The 12,318-nt window shown below is 45.6% G+C and overlaps 1 protein-coding gene across 1 annotated transcript in view; it reads right to left on the bottom strand.

The window, feature by feature from the left end:
• rnf24 (ring finger protein 24) overlaps positions 1-11,723 on the bottom strand; it is a 168,136-nt gene extending 156,413 nt beyond the window's left edge. The window contains exon 1 of the mRNA XM_080195867.1: positions 11,232-11,723. The gene's annotated coding sequence lies outside the window, so the exon portion shown is untranslated. The remainder of the gene's footprint in view (positions 1-11,231) is intronic.
• Positions 11,724-12,318: the final 595 nt, after the last annotated feature.

The following is a 12,318-nucleotide window of genomic DNA, read 5'->3' as shown; positions in this document are numbered from 1 at the left end:
TCACCGGATCACAGCAAAGGGGTACTGCGTCCAGTTCTGGTCACCTTACTACCGGAAGGACGTGGAGACCCTGGAGAGGGTGCAGAGGAGGTTTACCAGGATGTTGCCTGGCATGGAAGGACTGAGTTACGAGGAAAGGTTGGAAAAACTGGGGCTCTTCTCCTTAGAAAGACGGAGATTAAGGGGGGATCTGATAGAGGTGAATAAAATAATGAAGGATATAGATACAGCCAACAGTGGTAGGCTTTTCCCTAGATTGGGGACAACTATTACGAGAGGTCACGATCTAAGGGTGAGGGGGGAGAAGTATAATTTGGATACTAGAGGAAGGTTTTTCACGCAGAGGGTTATGGGGGTATGGAACGCGCTACCAAGTAAGGTGGTGGAGGCAGGCATGTTGGACTTGTTTAAGGTTTACTTAGATAGACACATGAGCGAAACAGGGATGGAGGGTTATAGTAGAGAGTATTAAATAGGGTCAGAGCCTCGGGACGACACCGGAAATGTAGTATTACATGTTAATGTTTTGTCTCTTTTAATCCACAGGTGTCGGTCCACCTTGTTGTCTAACGAGGGGCATGCACACGGTGGGTCGTGCGTGGGCTGCTCTTGGAGGTTTCAAGAGTGGCCTAGTACTTCGTGTCGCTGTGTGTGCTTAATCCTGAACCAGTAGACGGGCACCACAACAGCTCAGTGACTATCACTGCTGGCTGTGCAGATACATGGATTTGGGCCTGTGTCTGTGGGAGTTTGCGCATTCTCCCTGTGGTTGTGTGGGTTTCCTCCGGGTGCTCCGGTTTCCTCCCACACCCCAAAGATGTGCTCTTAGACTGATTGGTGCACCAAATTGACCCTACACTATTCTCCCCTGAATCTGGCTACATTAGGGGTACCATTCACATACACACGGGGCAGAGTAGGTGTAGGAAAATGCTTTGTTGAAATGGCGGCGCGGGCTTATTGGGCCGAAGGGCCTGTTTCCCGTGCTGGGTTGTTCTTTGTTCAAAGTAATGAGATGTCTCTTACTATGAGTTCAGCGGGGAAGTAGGTTCCAAGTGCACCTCAGTCAGAATGGGGACTAAACCCCATGTTGCTAGTGTTAATCTGATCCACACTCTAGCCACCCAACCAGCTCAGCTAACCGTTCAATGCCAGGGTAATATTACCACTTTTTTCAAAAATACATTTCCTGCATCAAAATTATAAAAGTACACTGCAAAACATTTCAAATCAGAAATTACAGAAAGTGCATTAAAATTAAACTTTTCTTCACACAGCATGTTCCACTTTGAGGTTCCTGTAACCTTCATGATATTTACAATACAGCTCAGGCAAAAGCAGCATTTCAAGAAGGCAGCTCACCATCACTCCCTTCTCAAGAACAATTTGGGATGGTTTATAAAGTTGTTGGCCTCGCCTGCAAAGCCCACATCCTACGAATGAATTTTTAAAAAATTGATAATTGCAGAAAGTGCAATAAAATTCAACTTCTTTCCACTCTGAGAGGCCTCAACTTGCCATATTTGATTTAGCTTGATTTATTGTCACATGTGTTAGCATACAGTGAAAAGTATTATTTCTTGCATGCTATACACACAAAGCATACCGTTCATAGAGAAGGAAGGGAGATGGTGCAGAATGTAGTGTCATTAGCTAGGGTGTGGAGAAAGATCAACTAAATATCAGGTAGGATCATCCAAAAGTCCAATGGCAGCAGGGAAGAAGCTGTTCTTGAGTCAGCTGGTACATGATCTCAGACTTTTGTATCCTTTTCTGGGTGGTAGAAGGTGAAAGAGAGAATGTCCGGGCTGCGTGGGGTCCTTGGTTATGCTGGCTGCTTTTCCGAGGCAGTGAGAAGTGCAGGCAGAGTCAATGGATGGGAGGCTGGTTTGCGTGATGGACTGGGCTTCATTCACAACCTTCTTTAGTTTCTTGTGGTCTAGATCAGAGCAGGAACCATACCAAGCTGTGATCTGATCGAGGTATATAAAATTTTAAAAGGGATTGATAAAATAAATCACATGGATAGCACAGTGGTTAGGTTCAATTCCCAGGTTCGATTCCGGACTTGGGTGATTGTCTCTGTTCTTCCTGTGTCTGCGTGGGTTTCCTCTGGGTGCTCTGGTTTCCTCCCACAGTCCAAAGATGTGCAAGTTAGGTGTATTGGCCATGGGAAATTGCCCCTTAGTGTCATGGGTATTAGCAGGGTTTACACTAGGGGTTACGACAAAAAGGCCTGGATGGGATTGTTGTTGGTGCAGGCTTGATGGGCCGAATGGTCTCCTTCTGATTATAGGGATTCTATGGTTCTAAACGCAGACCAAATGTTTGCTCTTATGGAGCACTCTCAAACAAGAAGGCATAGGTTGCGAGGCAGTAGATTTAAAACTGAAATGAGGAGAACTACTTCTCACAGAGCGTGGAGAATTTGTGGAATTCGCTGCCCCATAGCACGGTGGACTCTGAATTGTTGAATGGTTTCAGGAAGGAGATATATTTCTAATTAAAAAAGGGAAAGAGGGATGTGAGGAACAGGCAGGGAGGTGGATGTGAGACCAAGGAGAGATCAGCCATGATCAGATTGGCTGTGGAGGAACAGAGAGATCTTGGGGTTCATATCCACAGATCTCTGAAGGTTGCCATTCAAGTAGATACAGCCATGAAGAAGGCTTAAAGTGTGTTAGCGTTTATTAACAGGGAGTTTGAATTTAAGAGCCGTGGGGTTATGCTGCGACTATATTAGACGTTGGTGAGACCACATTTGGAATATCGTGTTCAGTTCTGGTCACCTCACTATAAGAAGGATGTGGGAGCGTTGGAGAGAGTGCAGAGGAGATTTACTAGGATGCTGCCTGGTTTGGAGGGTAGGTCTTACGAGGAAAGGTTGAGGGAAATGGGGCTTTTCTCTTTAGGGCCGAGGAGGATGAGAGGCGACTTAATAGAGGTTTATAAGATGATGAGTGGGACAGATAGAGTGGACGTGTAGAGACTATTTCCTCGGGTGGATGTAGCTGTTACTAGGGGCCCTAACTATAAGGTTCGTGGTGGGAGATATAGGAGGGATATCCAAGGTAGATTCTTCACTCAGAGAGTGGTTGGGGTGTGGAATAGACTGCCTGCTGTGATAGTGGAGTCGGACACTTTAGGAACTTTTAAGCAGTTATTGGATAGGCACATGGAGCACACCAGAATTATGGGGAGTGGGATAGCTCGATCTTGGGTTTGGATATAGCTCGGCACAACATTGAGGGCTGAAGGGCCTGTACTGTGCTATAATGTTCTATGTTTCTATGTTATATTTCTATGATTGAAGGCATAGCAGGCTCGAAGGGCTGGATTTGCCTAGTCGTGTTCCTAATTCCTACATTCCTATGCAAACTAGCAGCGGAGAGGGCTGCCCAATAATTCAGAGAATGTTGCAGAGGCACCACTCAGTTTGGCAAAAGAGCATTAAAGAAACATTTGCTCAGGCAATTGGCTTCATGCCTGTTTCAAGGCAGAGGCCTTGGGCAATTAAAAAGCAGCTGAACCAGTGCTACATGCAGCACGAGTTGAACGTGTGTATGGATGTACCGCAGCACCCATTCCAATCCGATGTGTTGAATGCTTTTTGCAATCTTCCCAAGGCATTATTAAGAGAAGAGAAAGGATTTTGCCCGGTATTCTCGCTAACGTGCTGCCCTCGATGTGATACTATTAAAAAAAGTGCTGGGCATTCATTTACAAATGAGTGGAGTCTTGCTGTGCTAAATTTCCTTGTGCGTCTGCATACAAAATGGTAGTGTCTACACATTTTAAAAATTCCTTCATGAAGAGTGGGTGTCACTGGCCGGGCAAGCATTTATTACCCTTGAACTGAGTGGCTTGCTGGGCCATTTCGGAGGGCAGTTAACGTTGCTGTGGGTCTGGAGTCACATGTAGACCACACCAGGTAAGGACAGCAGATTTCATTCCCTAAAGGAATGGACCTACCCTCCAAACCAGGCAGCATCCTGGTAAATCTCCTCTGCACTCTCCCCGATGCTTCCACATCCTTCTTATAGTGAGATGACCAGAACTGAACACAATATTCCAAATGTGAACCAGATGGGATTTTCTGACAATCAACAATGGTTTCAGCATCACCATTAGGCTTATAATTCCAGATTTTTTTTTGTTGAATTCAAATTATACCCTCTACCATGACGGGATTCGAACCTGGGTCCCCTGGTCACCACAATACCATAGAACGTAAGACATAGGAGCAAAATTTCCACTTGGCCTATTGAGTCTGCTCCGCCATTCAATCATGGCTGTTTTTTTTCTCACCCCCATTCTCCTGCCTTTTCCCCATAACCCCTGATCCCCTTATTAATCAAGAACCTATCTATCTCTATCTTAAAGACACTCAATGACCTGGCCTCCACAGCCTTCTCCGGCAAAGAGTTCCACAGATTCACCACTCTCTGGCTTAAGAAATTCCTCCTCATCTCTGTTTTAAAGAATCAACCCTCTGGCCTGAGGTTGTGCATTCTGGTTCTAGTTTTTCCTACTAGTGGAAACATCCTCTCCATGTCCACTCTATCCAGGCCTCGCAGTATCCTGTAAGTTTCAATAAGATTCTCCCTCATCCTTCTCAACTCCAATGAGTACACACCCAGAGCCCTCAACTGTTCCTGGGTCTCTGGATGACTAGTCCAGTGACAATACCGCTACGCCACCAACTCACATTTATTTTGGGACCTCCGAATATTGTGCTAAGGTGCTATGTGTATAGATACATTAGTTTGTTCTTGTCTCTCTTCTGAAGGTGTGTACTCACGTTCAGGAATGGGTCCCCCCATGTGGCTGTTCCTCACGTCTGTACTTACGCAGCTGCCTCATGGATTGTGAAGGCCAAAACAATCTTTCACAATTGTACATCATCTTTATATTACCAAAACATCTGGAATGATTACATTTTGAAACCGCTTCTGACCACTTTGTATCCCGTGAATCACATTGCACAGCTCTGGTTGATGTGAAACAGTGCTCAAAGTTCATCTTTACAACTCCACTTAGCATCAGATTTTGAGGTTGCCTCTTATTTGCCTCTTGTCAGAAAGCTGTTAAAGTTTACTTTATTAGTCACAAGTAGGTTTACACTAACACTGCAATGAAGTTACTGTGAGAACCCCCTAAGTCACCACACTGCGGCACCTGTTCGGGTACACTGAGGGAGAATTTAGCATGGGCAATGCACCTAACCAGCACATTGTTTGGACTCTGGGAAGAAACTGGAGCACCCGGAGGAAACCCACGCGGACACTGGGAGAATGTCCAGACTCTGCACAGACAGTGGCCTAAGCCAGGAATCGAACCCAGGTCCCTGACACCGTGAGGCAGCAGTGCTAATCACTGTGCCACGGTGCCAAACAACATCAGCGGAGAGGGAGTAATCAATAGTGACAGTCAAAAAGCCCACCTTGCTGAGTACAATACACCAAACATCCTATTACACAATACTTGCTTACAGTGTTCCTTCCACGATCTGTGGACAAATTTTTACTATATCAGTATCCTCCTACATCGTTATACGCTGTGTTTTTAATCCAGCTTTATATGTGCAATGATGTGGTAATACATGTTGAATGCCACATAGCTGCTGAGTCTGACAGTACAGGACACAAAAAGTTGTGAACATGCTCGGGGTAAAGCTCCAGTGATCAATCTCTGTGGCTGCTGAGCATATGACCATACTATCACAGAGAGGCTGGTACTGGGTGATTGGTTCCACATTGCCGTTTGAAGTGGAGGAAGCCCTCTTTGAACTGTAGCCACAGCCCTGCTGAAGCTTGAAGGATTGAACAGACCTCTCAAATAGCTACAAATAAACTGAAAGATCTGCCACAGAAGGTCTCTTTGACTTTGGTCTTCAAAGAAACACGTAACGCTCAGCACTGTCCATGGAAATCATTGATGTGAATCCAAAACTCAAATGGAACACAGAAACATTGGAACAGGAGAGGGCCAGTCAGCCTCGTCCACTATCGAATTAGTGGACAGCACCACGTTCCCATGTCATCTCCATTTGCCTCGATGTCACTCGTCTCCAGAAATCTATCAATTCCTGTCTTGAACATGCTCAATGGCTGATCTTCCACAGCCCTGGGAGATAGAGAATTCCAAAGGTTCACCATGCTCTGAGTAAAGAAATTCCTCCTCATCACAGAGTTAAATGGCTTTTAAAGTTTATTTATTAGTCACAAGTAGGCTTACATTCACACTGCAATGAAGTTACTGTGAAAATCCCCTAGTCGCCATAGATGAAGGGTGTCTGTTCGGGCACAATGGGAGCGAGTTAAGCATGCGGAGGACAGTGACCCAAGCCGGGAATCGAACCTGGGGCCCCGGTGCTGTGAGGCAGCAGTGCTAACCACTGTGCCACCATGCCACCCTCTTACCTCTTATTCTGAGACTGTGTCCCCTGGTTCTGGACTCAGCATGACTTGGAGATGCTGGCATTGGACCGGGGTAAAACAGAAAGAAATCCCACAACACCAGTTTAAACTCCAAACAGGTTTATTTGTAGCAAAAGCCGCAAGCTTTCGGGACAGCCTGTCCCTTCATCAGGAGGCTGGGAGTTCCGATCACAAAGACACAAACTCAATTTACACGCATAATGATTGGAATGTGAGTCTTTACAGCTAATCAATTCTTAAAGGTACAGACAATGTGAGTGGAAAGAGCTTTAGGCACAGGTTAAAGAGATGTGTATTGTTTCCAGACAGGAAAGTTAGTGAGATTTTGCAAGTCCAGGAAAGTCATGGGGGTTACAGATAGTGTGACATGAACCCAAGATCCCAGTTGAGGCCGTTCTCATGTGTGCGGAACTTGGCTATCAGTTTCTGCTCAGCGACTCTGTGCTGTCCTGTGTCCTGAAGGCCACCGGGGACCCGGGTTCAATTCCAGCCTCGGGTCACTGTCTGTGGAGTTTGCACATTCTCCCTGTGTCTGCGTGGGTTTTCCTCCTCATGCTCGCTTCCTCTCACATTCCAAAGATGTGTGGGTTAGGTGGATTGACCATGCCAACTTGACCCTTAGGAGCAGGGGAATTAGGAGGGGAAATATATAGGGTTGCAGGGGTGTGACCTGGTGAGATTGTTGTTGGTGTGAGCTGGATGGGCCAAATGGCCTCCTTCTGCACTGTAGATTCTATGAAATAAAAGTTAAAAAGATATACGGACCAGTCTTGGCTTGTCCACGAGGTGTAGATTGTTAAGTTGGGTGATTCCAGTAGCACCGGCCTTGGTAGTTAAGCAGTTGGTTTGGAGATTCTTGGTTAAGCAGGTTAAGGAATTGTTCTGTTTCTTTCTTGGTTGTGGCTTTGCTGTCTTGTAACTTGATTCCAGCAAACAGGGAGAGAGAGTGAAAGAGAGAGAGGCTGCTTTTTACCTGCAAGTGCAGGGATGCTTAGTTCTTCAGTGCTAACCTTCATAACACACATTAGCACAGTGCAACTCGTGGACTAGCACATCAAGTTTGCAGTTGGTTTTTAACCCCCTTTCTTTTGTGTTTCTGGAAGGGGAGAAACACAACCGTGTCTTTTGCCCAGGGCTACTTTCCTTCAACTCACATCATGTTCACAGTCTGAGGTATAATCCTAGGAGATGGCTTCAGTTGAGATGGTAATCAGCCTCCATTATCTCTGCAGGAGATTACAGTTCAGTTTTTGCATTGCATCTCTTCCTTTGAAATGTCTCTTCTGAAAAAGGTGTGACATTCCGTTCTTGTTGGACTAGTTGACCAAGTACAATCTACATAGGAATTCCAGCAAGTGGTTACTTTATAGTCTCGGCCAGTTTTTGCTTGTATGTCCTTTTTTTTGAAAAGCACGTCTTACTGAAAAAATCCAAATGTCTGTAAGTAACCTGGGGCTATGGTCTGTTGTTGTGACACAACTGACAAGTACAAAGGAGTCTTTAATGAAACACTCCATTACTCTGAATGCAATTATCTGACATCTAGATACAGAATCACAGTTACTGCTTTATATCTACATCAGTTATAAGAGAGAGGAGTAAAGATAAAACTGGAATCCAAAACGTCTAACCTTTCCATCTAACTGAGTCCTCTGACAGGTGGGATCTGAAATATTAGTGGAGATGCACCAGCCGTAAATCTCAACAAAGAACCAATATCCTGGGAATAGAAAGTTAGCAGGAGGGAAGATATTGGACCCATGAAGAACCAGGACAGCAAATACTTAACCCTCCAAGCCACTCACCATCCTGATTTGGAAATATATCACCGTTCCTTCACTGTGGCTGGGTCAAAATCCTGTAATTCCCTCTCTATCAGCACTTTGGGTATATCCCCACCACATGGACTGTAGCAGTTCAAGAAGGCAGATATCCACCATCTTTTCAAGGGTAATTAGGGATTGCCAATAAACGCTGGTCCAGCCAGTGATGTCCATGTCCCATGAACGAATGAATAAATGACGCATTTTTACAGCATCGGCATTAGTGTCAAGCTATTAATAAATCTTTCCGAACCTCATTGTAGCATGGGACATGTTGCATTTGCCCAGTACGAGAAAGAGGACCCCAGTTTAAAGTCTCAGCTGCAAGATGACACCCCTGACAGTGCAGCACTCCCTCAGTACTGCACTAATGTGCCAACCATGTGTTCAAACCCCCGGTGGCGGCACGGTGCCACAGTGGTTAGCACTGCTGCCTCACAGCACCTGGGACCCAGGTTTAATTCTGGTCTTGGGTCACTGTCTGTGCAGAGTCTGCACGTTCTCCCCAGGTCGGCATGGGTTTCCTTCAGGTGCTATGGTTTCCTCCCACAGTCCAAAGATATGCAGGTTAGATGGATTGGCCGTGCTAAATTGACCCTAGTGTGAGGGGGATTAGCAGGGTAAATGTGTGAGATTTACCCTGCTGGGTGGGATTGTGATCAGTGCAGACTTGATGGGCTGAATGGCCTCCTTCTGCTCTGTCGGGATTCTACGAGAAAGAGCAGACATCTCCTTTGGACAGTCAAGTGCATCACTTTTCTCTGAGGGATCAACAGTACTGTCACGCTGCTGCAGAGTGGTTTCAGAGCAAGGCAGGACTGGCCTTTGTACACTGTGTGGGGCCCACAGGGGAGTCTTATCAGGTTGGGACACCACGTGGTTTTGGAGCCCCAGCTCCTGGAAGGACTCACACGAATGCCCTGATGGAGCAGAAGTTATTTCAAGTATCTATCTGGGGGGATTCTGAAGGAGGTCAGTTTCACTGCCGGCCAGTTAGCTGTTGAGAATCTTATCACACACACACAGGGGCTGTTTCTAAACACTTACAGAAACACACACACACACAGACACACACACAGGGGCTGTTTCTAAACACTTACAGAAACACACACACACACCAACACACACAGGGGCTGTTTCTAAACACTTACAGAAACACACACACACAGACACACACACAGGGGCTGTTTCTAAACACTTACAGAAACACACACACACAGACACGCACACGGGGCTGTTTCTAAACACTTACAGAAACACACACACACACAGACACACACACAGGGGCTGTTTCTAAACACTTACAGAAACACACACACACAGACACACACACAGGGGCTGTTTCTAAACACTTACAGAAACACACACACAGACACACACACACGGGCTATTTCTAAACACTTACAGAAACACACACACACAGACACACACACAGGGGCTGTTTCTAAACACTTACAGAAACACACACACAGACACACACACACGGGCTATTTCTAAACACTGACAGAAACACACACACACAGACACACACACAGGGGCTGTTTCTAAACACTTACAGAAACACACACACACAGACACACACACAGGGGCTGTTTCTAAACACTTACAGAAACACACACACAGACACACACACAGGGGCTGTTTCTAAACACTTACAGAAACACACACACACAGACACACACACAGGGGCTGTTTCTAAACACTTACAGAAACACACACACACGGGGCTGTTTCTAAACACTTACAGAAACACACACACACAGACACACACACACAGGGACTGTTTCTAAACACTTACAGAAACACACACACAGACACACACACACGGGCTATTTCTAAACACTGACAGAAACACACACACACAGACACACACACACACGGGCTGTTTCTAAACACTGACAGAAACACACACACACAGACACACAGACAAGGACTGTTTCTAAACACTTACAGAAACACACACACACAGGGGCTGTTTCTAAACACTTACAGAAACACACACACACAGGGGATGTTTCTAAACACTTATAGAAACACACACACATAACACAACCCCAAACACAGCAACACACAAGGCTGCCTCCTACACAGTCTGGCTTTGCAATCGTTATTAGATTGCAATGTGAAAAAGCGTTGAGTTACGGCAGGGGGTGGAGAAGGGAGAGGGAGTGATGGTTCACATTAGGTCGCAGGAGGGGAGAAATGTATAAGAAATGTATATAAGAGAAGCTTTCGGATTTGGGAGACCCCGCTAGCAAAACAATTGATTGGTTCAGAGTCACGGCCCTTTAGTGTATGAATGGGCTGTAGTGTCTGTCTCTGTCTCTCTCTCTCTACTCCACACAATCTGTTCTCCCCATAAACCTTTTTTATTCTCTCCCTCTCTATCTATATCTATACAGAGAATCCAGCACGCCTCGTACAGAATACATCTGGGGACAACTCCTCATTTCATTGACAGAATATGTGCACCCTTTATCAAATGGAAATAAACAGGACCCCACAGAGCCCCTGTGTGTACTCATTTACCCCGCACCCCTGCTCGCACATGGACTGACTGAATGGGTCTCTCTTCTCATTTTTTCGCAGCATTCAGCCCCCAGGCTCAGATCTTAATATCCCCCTCTTGACAAAGGTTTCCGCAAAACTAAATGACACATTTGAATAACAGAAAATGCGCATTTTAAAATCAATTTCTTGTGCTTATTTCTTTACAAAAAGAGGCAGTTTCACAGCATTATTTTTAATTTTTTTTAAGAAAGACAAAATGAATACACATCGCCAGGATAAATTTGCACAGGGTGCTTGGAAGTGGGGCTATTTTTAGTTATTGTATCAAACAATCACTAACGCGAGCTACAAATTCGAACAAGGGTGGACGAATATTCACCCTTTGTGCCTTATCTGTTAAAATAATAAGAGCTTTTGCATTTTTTTTTAAAAAAAAGAAAGGAAACTGGAAACTCACCAAATAGCAACACGTCTGTATCCTCTGAGCAAAAATAAATCCTCCTTGCTGGCAGTGTTATTTTCCCCCCCTCACCTTCAATAGAAATGTGCTTTTTAATATGCAGTGATAGTGAACGTAAGCTCTGAGATGGAGAGCACAGTGGGAGTGAGGAAAGGCAGGCAGATCGGTCTCAGTAATTGACAGACTCAGTTAAAGGGAGATTAAAAGCCCGGCCAGTATGGGAGCACGGCTGCTGCTGCTGCTGCTGCTGCTCAGAATAGCTTCTCAATTTTAAATTGAGAATGATGCACCTAGAGGGGGTTTCAGGGCAGGCTTTCTTGTTTTTGGGTTTTGCTTTCTTCTCCTGATCAATGTTTGTATGTGTTGGTTGAAGTGGGGGGAGGTGGAGGTGGTGGTGTAGCTGGGAGGGCTCGCTGCTCCCTCCGCTCCTGAGGGAAGCTCCAACCAGCCGGCCTGGCTGCTCTCTGCTGCTCTGCGCTGCAGCCGGAGACACCATCGTCAGCAAACAGGAATGTCGTGTGTGTGGCCGAGGGAGAGAAAACTGTGCACGGATTTATAGGTTAACATTCCCTCACACTCCGAAACGGATCACACCTCCTGTGAGCAGTCAGGAGAAGGGGTCTTTTTTATTCCCCCACTCCCCGTTCATTCAATTGACATGGGCTTCGCCGGCTGCCCGGCGTTTGTTACACATTCCTGTTTGTCCCTGGGCACCTGAGAGTCACAGTTAATAAAAAAGTCTCACAACACCAGGTTCAAGTCCAACCAGTTTATTTGATAGTAAACCCACAAGCTTTCCGAAACACTGTTCCTTGTTCCTGAAGGAACAGCATTTCCAAAAGCTTGCAGGTTTACTGTCAAATAAACTGGTTGGACATTAACCTGGTGTTGTGAGATTTTTTACTGCGTTTACCCCAGTCCAACGCCGGCATCTCCACAGTTGTGAGTCAACCACATTGCTCTAATTTGATTTGATTTATTATTGTCACATGTATTAACATGCAGTGAAATGTGTTGTTTCTTGCACGTTATACAGACAAAACACACCATTCATAGAGCAGGAAACGAGAGAGCATGCAGAATG

The sequence above is a fragment of the Carcharhinus amblyrhynchos genome, chromosome 1 (assembly GCF_965287045.1).
Source record: "Carcharhinus amblyrhynchos chromosome 1, sCarAmb.v2.hapA, whole genome shotgun sequence".
Classification (NCBI taxonomy): domain Eukaryota; kingdom Metazoa; phylum Chordata; class Chondrichthyes; order Carcharhiniformes; family Carcharhinidae; genus Carcharhinus; species Carcharhinus amblyrhynchos.
Note: the sequence above shows the minus strand (reverse complement) of the source record. Positions and strands in the feature narration are given on the sequence as shown.